Below are 12200 nucleotides of genomic sequence, written 5' to 3'. Positions count from 1 at the left end.
GAATCATATAGCATGTGGTCTTTCATGCCTGGCTTCTTTCACTTAGATAATTATTTTTAAGTTTGTCCATGTTTTAGCATCTATCAGTAGTTCAAACGTTTTTATTTCTGAATGAGTATTCCATTGTATGGATATAACACATTTTGTTTATCCATTCATCAGCTGATGGACATTTGGGTTGTTTCCACTTTTTGACTATCATGAATAATGCTGCTATGAACATTCATGTACAAATCTTTGCACGAAAATAGTTTCATTTCACTTGAGTAAATACCTAGGAATGGAATTGCTGGATCATATGGTAAACATATTGTTTTAAAACGTTGGTCTTATTTTTATTCATGTATAGTGAGGCCAACAGATCAAGAGATGATTTTCTTTGAAAAGATAGTCTGTTACAGTTCCCAGGAGAAGGGGGCATGCCAGGCCAGGCAGGGCTGTATCGGGAAGCACTGGGTTGGTCAGGAGGCAGAAAGGGAAAATGTGGGCAAAGGACTTTATTGTGGTTTCTGCAGAAAGGTACCGGCAAGGCAGGGTAAGTGGATTTACAATTGGCTGGTTTAAATAATTTCAGTAAGTTATGGTGCATAGAGGCTGCCCCTAGTTGTCTGGTACCTGGCCCTTAGGTGATTGGAGCAGGAGGATAGTGGCTCTGTGTGCAGAGCTCCATAAAGAAGGGAGTGGCGCTGGGTTTTGAATTGGTTGGTTTGCATATGAAAGGCGCCCTCCTGGATAGTTGTTTACTCTCTAGCTGGACCTGGGAGGGCAGACTCCCCACCTAGTGTCTGTAAGGCTCCAGATGTCAAACATTAGAATGAAAAGACATGCTTAATACACATATGTTTCACTTTTTGAGAAACTGTCAAACTGTTTTCCAAAGTGTCTATGCCATTTTACATTCATCTCAGCAATGTACGAAGGTTCCACTTTCTCTATAATTTCACCAGCACTAGTGATGACCTGTCTTTTTTTATAGCCATTTTACATTTTACCAGGTGTGACGTGTTATCTTGTAGTTTAATTTGCATTTCTCTAATAACTGATGATGGTGAGGCTAGTTTCATGTGCTTATTGGCTTTTCCTATATCTTCTTTGGTGACATATCTGTTCAAAAATTTGCCCATTTTTAAATTGGATTTTGTCATCTTATTGTTGAGTTTTAAGAGTTCTTTATATATTCTGCAATCAGACATATGATTTGCTTCCTCACAGCATGGCAGCTGGGTTCTAAGAAAGAGCCTTTTAAGAGGCAAAAAGTAGAAGCTGCCAGTCCTTGTATAGCCTGGGCTTAAGTCCAGATTGTCACTTCTGCCACATTCTCTTGATTACAGTTAGTGACATGGCCAGCCCAGATTGAAGGGGAGGGTAAATGAGCTCCTCTCCTTGTTATGAAGAGCAAAATGCACATACAGGGAGGGCATGAATTGGACTTGGCTATCTTTAGAGATGGGCTGTCACCCTTTCAAGTACTTTAATAATTCTAATATCTATAATACATTAAACAAGTATGGTGGATGTTAAGATATTTTAAATGGTTCAATATAATTTTCAAACATTAAAAATTCTCTTATACCTCTTAGCTCAAATTCCAAATCTAAATCATTTATTTACTCATTTTAAATTGGAATCACAAAGCTAACCTATTAGATGCTATAATTTGCCAAATTTTCTTAACATTACAAATATTTTAAATACCAAGCAAATAAAGATTGTTCCTCGTGGCAGACAGACCCTAAGGTGATCCCCAATGATTTCCCTTGTCCCGGTGTCCATACTTTTGTGTAATTCCTTCCCCTTGAGTGCAGGCAGGACCTGTGACTTGCTTCTAGCCAATAGAATATGGCAAAGGTGATGTGAAATCAGTTCCTTGGTTAGATTGTGTTATATGGAAAAGATGACCAGACATTACGCCCATGATTATGTTATGTTGTAAAAGACTCTGTTTTAGCAGACTGGAGTGAGAGATTCTCCTTGTGGGAGATGTAAGCATCTCTTACTTCATCTTACTTGATGAAGTAAGTAGCCATGTTGGGAAAGTCTGCTGTGGGCTGAATATTTGTATTCCTCCAAAATTCATACATGGAAATCCTAACCCCCAAAGTGATGGAATTAGGAGGTGGGGTCTTTGGAAGTAATTAGGTCATGAGGGTGACCTCATTAACTTCATGAATGGAATTAATACCCTTATAGAGGAGGCCCCAGAGAGCACTGGTGCCCTTTTTCTGCCACATGAGAACACAACTGCAAGCTGACAGTCTGCAACCCAGAAGAGTGCTCTCACTGGAACTTGGTTATGCTGCTATCTGACAACCAGTCTCCAGAACTGGGAGAAATAAATTGCTGTTGTTTATAAGCCACTCAGTCTATAATACCTTGTTATAGCAGCCCAAATGGACTAAGAAAAAGCCACGTAGCACTGTGGACTCATTTAGGAATGTGGACACCTCTAGAATCTGAGGGAGCCCTCCAGCCGACAGCCAGCAAAAAGTCAGGGTCCTCAGTCACATAGCAGAAAGGAAATACCTTCTGCCAACAGCCTGAATGCACTTGGAAGTGGATTTTTTCCTTAGACAAGCCTCCAGATGAAAATGCAGTCAGCGCCTTGATGGAAGCCTGGTGAGAGCCTGAGCTGAAGACCAGCCAGGACTCCTGATCCTCAGAAACTGTGAGATAATAAACGTGTGTTGTTTTAAGCCACTATGTTTGTAGTAATTTCTTATACAGCAATAGAAAACTAATATATTATTAATCTTAACACAAAAGTACTAATGTTATGGATGTGCTTTACTTTCTTTTTTCTACTAATTCTGATCTTCCTTTAGTCAAAAGATATCTATAGGGACTTCCCTAGTGGCGCAGTGGTTAAGAATCCGTCTGCCAATGCAGGGGAGACGGGTTCGATCCCTGGTCCGGGAAGATCCCACATGCTGCGGAGCAACTAAGCCCGTGCGCCACAAGTACTGAGCCTGCGCTCTAGAGACCGCGAGCCACAGCTGCTGCCCGCATGCCTAGAGCCTGTGCTGCCTAGAGCCTGTGCTCTAGGCACAAGAGAAGCCACCGCAAGGAGAAGCCTGCCCTCACACCGCAATGAAGAGTAGACCCCGCTCGCCACGGCTAGAGAAAGCCCGCGTGCAGCAACAAAGACCCAATCAATGCAGCCAAAAATAAAAATAAATTAAAAAAAAAAAAAAAAGATATCTATAAAACAATTATATCATCTATGCAAATTGGGAATCTTATTTTAATTCAGCCAATTGTGGTTGTATATCAGCCAGAGGGATTTTTCTTTAACTGGGACTTGGGATTTGATTTTTTTATACTTTACTAATGGCACATTATGAGCCATTTAATACAGTTCTATACCTTAAAGGGATGGTCTTGGGCTAGATTCAAATCACACATTACCTATTCTTCTGTCTGATTTGAATCTTCTACCCTACCCCGCCCTCTCCATAAATTATTAGTCCATTATTTGTTCCTTGTTTAGACGTGTGTTTATTTGGCTTTTAAAAGCTATTATAATGTCTTTCTGTGTGACTTAAAGGTTGTTTTAATGACACTGCATATGATTCTCTCTACATATATCTTATTCTTATTAGTCCTCTTTGAACATGATCATTGCATTTTTTTTCGTTTTTTGGGTTACAATTCATGTAGATATTTAAATAGCATTTGTCTGGATTCTGCATATTGCATACCAGAAACAATAAACATTTGATAAAAACTACAATATGAAAAGATGTGGAAAAACAAACAGAAAAAAAAGGAACCTGATGGAAGCAAACAGGAACAGAAGAAAAGAAAAACAGCCAATAAATAATATCCTTGGGAAAATAATAGAAGATTTTGCATCCATCAGATAAGGATGGGGTACTCTGAAAAACTAACAATGAACATTTGGAAATTTGAAAAATATGAAAGCTGACATAAAACATTGTGATAGAACAGTTGGAAAGTCAATTCAAGGTTATCGTCCAGCAAGAGGAACAAAAAGAGAAAAGGAAAATAGAACAGAAAGGGGCTGGTGACATGGACACAGAGCATCAATCAGAGAGATCAGAAATCACAGAAAGAAAAAAAAAAATGGAAGACAGAAATTTTCCCAAGGAAAAGTACAAGAAAATTTCCCACACATGAAGAACACAGAGCCTCCAAACTGAAAGGGCCCTCTAAGTGCTAGCAACATGAATAGCAAAACATCCACGAGGAGGCACATCCCTGACATTTCAGAACATCTGACTTAAAGAGGCAACATGAAGAGCTTTCAGAGAGATGAAACAGGTTACATATAAAATAATGACAGAGTGCCATAAGACTTCTCAGCACCACTAGATAGTAGATAATAATGTAGTTCTGCCTTTTTTTTTTTTAATTTGTTTATTTTATTTATTTTTGGCTGCGTTGGGTCTTTGTTGCTGCGTGCAGGCTTTCTCTAGTTGCGGTGAGCGGGGGCTACTCTTCGTTGCAGTGAGTGGACTTCTCATTGTCGTGGCTTCTCTTGTTGTGGAGCATGGGCACTAGGCGCACGGGCTTCAGTAGTTGTGGCATTCGGGCTCAGTAGTTGTGGCTCGCGGGCTCTAGAGCACAGGCTCAGTAGTTGCGACGCACCCCCTTAGTTACTCCGCGGCATGTGGGATCTTCCCAGACCAGGGCTTGAACCCGTGTCCCCTGCATTGGCAGGCGGATTCTTAACCACTGCGCCACCAGGGAAGTCCTAGTTATGCCTTTAAAATTACCCAGCCAAACCATGAATCAAGTGTAGGGGTCAATTAAGACACTCTCCTTCCTTAGAGCCTGCTGAAAGTTGTGCTTCAGCAAATGCGGAGAGCAAACAAACCAAGGGAAAGAATATTACTGGATCCAGGAAAAGGAAGCCCAACACAAGAGAAACAGTTTGATGGAGAAGGAAATTCTCAGGATTACAGCTGTGCAGAAGGGCTTAAGAGCAACCCATCCAGACTGTGGTAGGAAGGTAGAGTGCTATGGGAGGGAGGCCTCAGAGAAAAAAATGGAAATAGATTATCGAGAAATATGCTCGAGCATTGTGGGGAAAGAAAACACCTACTGAGAGTATTTGACAGAACAGATGGACCACTTGGGAAAATATTAAAGATCAGTACAGAGCAAACAGAATTTTTAAAATTGTTAATTCCAGGAAAAACAAAAATTTGTATGAGATACAATATAAAACTAACTGGATCATCACTAAACTATATTTGCATAGCCAAAATAATATATTGACTACTGATTTAGCTAGAATTTTTTATCCTGGAGAAGGAGAGAGGAAGTAGGAGGTGGTAATACAACAGACTATATTATCATCTACTTAATACGAAGTTAATAGTTTCAAACTGATAAATCAAGAAATTGCAGTATAAATATGTTACTTAGAAATATGAAGATAAATGCCAGGTTTAGGAAAAAAAGCTAAATTAGTTCAAAATATTTGCCTCCAAGGAGTAGGGAACAGATATTTTCATTAAGACCTTTCAGTATCATTTTGAGCACCTACTATATGCAAGGCATATACCTCCTTCTCCTCAAGATCCCAATCTTCAAAGTCAGTCCACTACCAAAGAGCCATATGGTGACCCCTTTCATTGCCTCCCCCAGGACCCTGCTCCATCCATCACTGTTTTTTTCATTTCCATCATCAGTCAGTCTCTCCCTCTCCACTGGTTTCTTTCCCTTTGCTTATAACTGTGTCCAAGAACTTCCAGCTTGGCAAACTGACTGGCCAACTTTGGCTTCATTCCCTGGATTCTGATCTCATTTCTTGGCACAGAATATCGTTGGAATGATATCCACTACTAATGAGCCCTCGTTGGGCCCAGCTCCAGGACCTCCCACATAATGGGTACTTGCCAGGCACATAACGCCAGCCCTACCTGTAGCGATGGGCACTGAGAAGTCAGAAGTACAGTAACTGTGGAAAAACAAAAAGGAAAGAGAAAAGGATGACACCAAAAGATGGCAGGGTCATTATCAACATTGGGAACTCAAGAACAGGACATTTGGTGAGAGAGGTAAGGAATATGAGAAATTTGGTTTAAAACATTGAGTTTGGGGCTTCCCTGGTGGTGCAGTGGTTGAGAATCCGCCTGCCAATGCAGGGGACACGGGTTCAAGCCCTGGTCTGGGAAGATCCCACATGCCGCGGAGCGACTGGGCCCGTGAGCCACAACTACTGAGCCTGCGCGTCTGGAGCCTGTGCTCTGCAACAGGAGAGGCCGCGATGGTGAGAGGCCCGCGCACCGCGATGAAGAGTGGCCCCCGCTCGCCGCAACTGGAGAAAGCCCTTGCACAGAAATGAAGACCCAACACAACCAAAAATAAATAAATAAATAAATAAATTTTTAAAAAATAAAAAAAATAAAAAATAAATAAAAACAAAAAAAAAAACATTGAGTTTGAAGCTTATAGAACTGGGTATTAATCAGGGTAAGGTGGACAGTTAATCATGATCCTGAAACAGTGAAATATAATGGGAAAGGTTTTGGAGTTAATATATACTAGATTCATATTCTGGCTCTGCCAGTTACTAACTGAATTGGCAAGTCACTGCTCTGAGACTCAACGTTCTCATCTGCAAAATAGGGATTGTATCTTGATTAGAAAGCAGGCATGACAAATTTGAGATGTCAACAGGCAATCAGAACGTGATTCTTTCCGCCTGCCAATGCAGGGAACACGAGTTTGAGTCCTGGTCCAGGAAGATCCCACATGCCGCAGAGCAACTAAGCCCATGCACCACAACTACTGAGCCTGTGCTCTAGAGCCTGCGAGCCACAACTACTGAGCCCGTGTGCCACACTCCTGAAACCCGCGCACCTAGAGCCCGTGCTCCACAACAAAGAGAAGCCACCTCAATGAGAAGCCTGCACACTGCAACGAAAAGTTGCCCCAACTTGCCGCAACTAGAGAAAGCCCGCGGCGCAGCAACAAAGACCCAATGCAGCCAAAAAAAAAAAAGAACTTGATTCGTATTGACTGTAGTGTGACATCTAGATTGGAGATGTCAGGACTGCAGGTCATATTCTGATTGCAATAGTGCAGAAGATCAAGGATAACAGGCTCGAGGTGTACTCGAGGGAGGGGCAACCAAGGGTAGAGAGAAATGGGACAATTTAGGAAATACTCAGGAGGTAGAACTATAAGGACGTTGTGATTTATCGGTTTGGGAGGCGGGATTGTGGCAGATGATGTCAGGGCTCCACCTGTGTGCTTTTGGGTCCCTCTACCATTTTCATGCTGTGCTTTCACTTCAAGCAGCCAACACCTGCGAGGAGAGCCAGAACTCTCTGGGATTACATCTCCCAGGGGAGAGCCCGAGCAAATGACTCCTGGCGTGGAAGTATACCTCCTCCAGCTTCCTTGCCCCTGGTCCAGACAGCTCTCAGGTACAACTGTCTCCAGGCTCTTCCGTGGAGTTAAGCCTAAATTGCCCTCCTAGGGACTTTGTTGTTTTTTCGTTTGTTTGTTTGTTTTAATGTTCTTATATCTTTATTAAAGTACTTTATAAACCTGGCTCAGTAATAACTCTTATACTTTTACATCACAAATTTGCCTTTAAATAATACATAATACACTTAAGGCAGATTTACCTTATAGATGGCCTCAGCTTCTAAACACCACTGCACTGATTTATACAAATAGCAAAAATCACATGGAGGAGCATCTACTGATATCTTTCTTGGTGCTTATCTTTAGCTTTTAAAACTGCATAATAAGTAGAGTTTCCATAAAATTTCATTTTTGAGATAGGAAACAAACAATTTTGCCTTTATCTATTAGATTGGATGTAGTTATTATTAATAACATAAACTTTAAATCTGTGGGGAAAACCAATACTTTACCTTCACTCCCCAGAGAAGGCTCAACAGCAAGCAAAATGAGGAGCCATTGTAAAATCATATTGCTAAGTATTACCTTAACTCAAAATTCTGCTTATATAATTGTATCATATCACAGCTAAAAATTACTATTTAATATATCAAGATACATCCAAAAGCATCCTTTGGTTGAATTAATATCAGGAGGCTTAGGCAGCACTGAAGAGTCATTCTCTGGTCTTCTGGTCATTAGTATAAACTGAAGCTTTTGAAACTATTTGGTGATCCCATTTTGGGGCCCAATATCACAAAACCTTCAGGAGAACAGTGGACCAAGGTGGAAGAATTTGAAGACTGGAAGACTTGCAGTTGAGGCAGAGTTATCACTAGCAGATCTTAGGGAAATAGGAATGCGGCCAGAATCACTTGATATTTATTAGAAATCAAGATTTACTAAAACATTTCTCTTTCAAAAAAATAGCTTTAAAACTTGTATATCAAATGTTCTTTTTTTAAAGAACATATAAAATTAAGATATTTGTGAAAATAAACCAGTTTCAAGTATACTAGTTTCTCTTCCTTTTTCCTCCTTCAAAGGATTTCTTCTCATTGAGCACAAATGTGCTAATCTTTACAGCAAGACAAACTCTTCTGTGCTAAATCTTTTTAATCTTTTCTTTTCATCCTCTGAGAAAAGGTGTTCTTCATTGGTTGTAGTAGATGTAAAATCATAGTCTCTGGAATGACCATTTACAAAACTAAATAAGGAATATTTCTCCTTAGAAGAAATTTTCAGCATCTTAGTGATTTCTTCAGAAGCTCGTTTGAAGTCCTGAACATTTTGACAGTAAAATCCTATTGTACAGCTAAGATCCATTTTTTGAAATGACATCTTTTTGGGAGAAGGGCAGTGGAATGTCTCAAGAGGGAAATCCTTTATGCTGACGTCTACAAAAGATTGCCAGTAATGAGGATCCATGTAAATCAAAGTGTCATCTTGAAATCCAGCAAAGTAATATGACTGTTTAGGTTTGCCACCAATAATACCCACACAGTATTCAAGGCTTAAAATACCCTTTACAAAATCTAAATAGTCGGCATTGTTTCTTTCTCCACCAAGTCTAACAGGAACTAGAATAATAACAGCTTTGTCATCTGTATTATCAGAGGCCATGGAAGCACACTGTTTATCAGTTACATCAGAACTGTAAACTGTGCAATGTTGCACAACATAAATAGTTATTCCTTGTAAATCTGAGTGTCTTGCTTCTTCAACTGCTTTTCTTAAAATGTGAGCAACCACAGCTAGTCCATACCAATCTCCAGCTTTTTCCCCAGACTTCTTTCCATATTCTATTAGTTGGTGTAAACCAAAGAGAGCCAAGGGGGAATCACCAAACCAAGGGATGATTTTCCTGTGATAAATTTCATTTTGCATTTCATGATCATCAGAATATCTCCCAGTTGTTTCCTTCAGAGAAATTGTTGGGGTTTTGAGTTCTCTTTCCCCTGAAAGTGATGCTTCGAAAGATGCAGTAAATTACAGTGTTGGAAGTCCATGATTCAGAGTCTGAATTTTCAATGTTCAAAGCATCAGGCCAGCCAGGTCTAAGCTCTACCAAGAAAGTGTAGTATGAGTCCTTGAGCCAACAGCATCTGGCCAGTTCTTAATGTACAGCTCCAAGCACAGTCCGTTGTCAAAGCTGAGCCTTCTATTTGAGGAAATTCTTCCCTGTGGGTAAGCCATATTCTTGAAATGAAACCTTTACGAAATTCTTCTACATTTCCCTCAATTACACGATCTTCTATTGTACATCCTGATCTTGCAGGTAAACAGTTCATTCTCATTTTATTGAAATATTTGCTTTATTGCGGTGGTCTGGAACCAAACCCACAATATCTCTGAGGTATGCCTGTAGTCTAAACAACTTCATATTTAAAATGGTAACACTTTCCAAGCAATAATACAGGGGAATTTCTACTAAAATATGTCTTTGTTTTCAACACCCAACCATATTTCACGTTGTTCCAAGCAGATATAAATTTAGTTTTTAGCTTATCAACTTCATCTGTTCCTGTGGCCTCCCTATTCAGATTCTAAAGAAAAAGCCATCACTTGACTGCATTCTTCTGTAAGTTTAGTCTTTTGTTCGGGATATGTTCCAGCTCCAGCAGCAGCTGCTACAAAAGCAGCCAGCACACATGCAGGCGCTCCGACCTCAGCGCCGCAGCTACAGGCACCTCGAGCTCCCCAGCCACCATAGTCGGGACTTTGTTTGATATCAAACACTTGCTTAACCTCCTTCTCTTCCATGTCTCTCTTCCTCACTCCCTTACTGTTTCTTCCTAGTGGCGCTTCCTGATCAGTCGCTTTCACATGAACCTTCATCTCAGAGTCTGCTTCTGGGAAGTCCATCCTGAGACAGTGTGGTAGTCATTAATGTTGCTTATTAATTTTTCTGCCCTCTGCCTCTGGGCACGTGGTAGGGCTATACTTCCTGGCCTTCTGTGCTTGGCTGTTGGGGCCAAGTTATCAGCTCTAGCAGAGGTGATGTGTGCTGCTTCTGGGCTGAGCATGAAATCGCCAAGATGAAACCCTTCAGAGCTCTTTTCCCTTCGTTGTGGTGACCAAGAATGTTCCAGATAGTGGCTTATCTCTCAGCCTGGGACCTAGAGGCAGTGTGACAAAGTGGAGCAGAGCCCCAGCTCCGACTCAATAGTCGGAGGGAGAAGTAAACTTGCATTGTGTTAAGCCACTGAGAGTTTGGGATTATTCGCTATACAGCAATACAACCTAGCACCTCTTGACAGATATAGAGAGTGAGAAAAGGAGAAGAATCAAGGATGACTAAGTTTTCTGACTCGGGCTATTAGACGGATGGGGTTAACATTCTTTGAGCTTGAGAAAAGCAAGGAGGAAGAGCTGGATTTTCTTTTTTTTTTGGTTTTTTAGGTAGGGAATTAAGTGCAGTTTTAGACATTTTTGAGTTTGAGATTCTTGTGGCAGTCTAAACTGAGATATTGAGAAGATTGGTTCTGAATCTCTGGAAAGTGATCTGAGCTAGAGACAGATACTTGGGACATAAGTAATAATTTAGGAAAATGGAAATATAAAATCAGGACCAAGAGAAAAATAGAACTGCATAGGTGCTAATGATAAACATTAACACAGATGCTGTGATTGACATTAAAAATTTTTTTTAATTGAAGTATAGTTGATTTACAACATTGTGTTAGTTTCTGGTATACAGCAAACTGATTCAGAATATATATATCTATGTATTCTTTTTCATTATGGTTTATCATAGGATATTGAATATAGTTCCCTATGCTATACATTAGGAACTTATTGTTTATCTTTTTAAGTTTTGAATTTTATTTTATTTTTTTATACAGCAGGTTCTTATTAGTCATCAATTTTATACACATCAGTGTATACATGTCAATCGCAATCGCCCAATTCATCACACCACCACCCCCGCCCCCCCGCCACTTTCCCCCCTTGGCCTATACGTTTGTTCTCTACATCTGTGTCTCTATTTCAGCCCTGCAAACCAGTTCATCTGTACTATTTTTCTAGGTTCCACATATATGCGTTAATATACGATATTTGTTTTTCTCTTTCTGACTTACTTCACTCTGTATGACAGTCTCTAGATCCATCCATGTCTCTACAAATGACCCAATTTCATTCCTTTTTATGGCTGAGTAATATTCCATTGTATATATGTACCACTACTTCTTTATCCATTCGTCTGTTGATGGGCATTTAGGTTGCTTCCATGACCTGGCTATTGTAAACAGTGCTGCAATGAACATTGGGGTGCATGTGTCTTTTTGAATTATGGTTTTCTCTGGGTATATGCCCAGTAGTGGGATTGCTGGATCATATGGTAATTCTATTTTTAGTTTTCTAAGGAACCTCCATACTGTTCTCCATAGTGGCTGCATCAGTTTACATTCCCACCAACAGTGCAAGAGGGTTCCCTTTTCTCCACACCCTCTCCAGCATTTGTTGTTTGTAGATTTTCTGATGATGCCCATTCTAACTGGTATGAGGTGATACCTCATTGTAGTTTTGATTTGCATTTCTCTAATAATTAGTGATGTTGAGCAGCTTTTCATGTGCTTCTTGGCCATCTGTATGTCTTCTTTGGAGAAATGTCTATTTAGGTCTTCTGCCCATTTTTGGATTGGGTTGTTTGTTTCTTTAATATTGAGCTGCATGAGCTGTTTATATATTTTGGAGATTAATCCTTTGTCCGTTGATTTGTTTGCAAATATTTTCTCCCATTCTGAGGGTTGTCTCTTTGTCTTGTTTATGGTTTCCTTTGCTGTGCAAAAGCTTTGAAGTTTCATTAGGTCCCA

The 12200-nt window shown here is 40.2% G+C and overlaps 1 pseudogene across 1 annotated transcript; it reads right to left on the bottom strand.

The window, feature by feature from the left end:
* Positions 1-6404: 6404 nt before the first annotated feature.
* Positions 6405-9736, bottom strand: LOC309623982 (cysteine protease ATG4C pseudogene; annotated as a pseudogene). Its single transcript has one exon. The product of its transcript is annotated as a cysteine protease ATG4C pseudogene (transcript).
* Between the last annotated feature and the right edge of the window lie 2464 nt (positions 9737-12200).

Source organism: Balaenoptera borealis (genome assembly GCF_965194805.1).
Source record: "Balaenoptera borealis genome assembly, chromosome: 2".
Classification (NCBI taxonomy): Eukaryota; Metazoa; Chordata; class Mammalia; order Artiodactyla; family Balaenopteridae; genus Balaenoptera; species Balaenoptera borealis.
The sequence above is the reverse complement of the archived record's forward strand: the minus strand, read 5'-3'. Positions and strand labels throughout refer to the sequence as shown.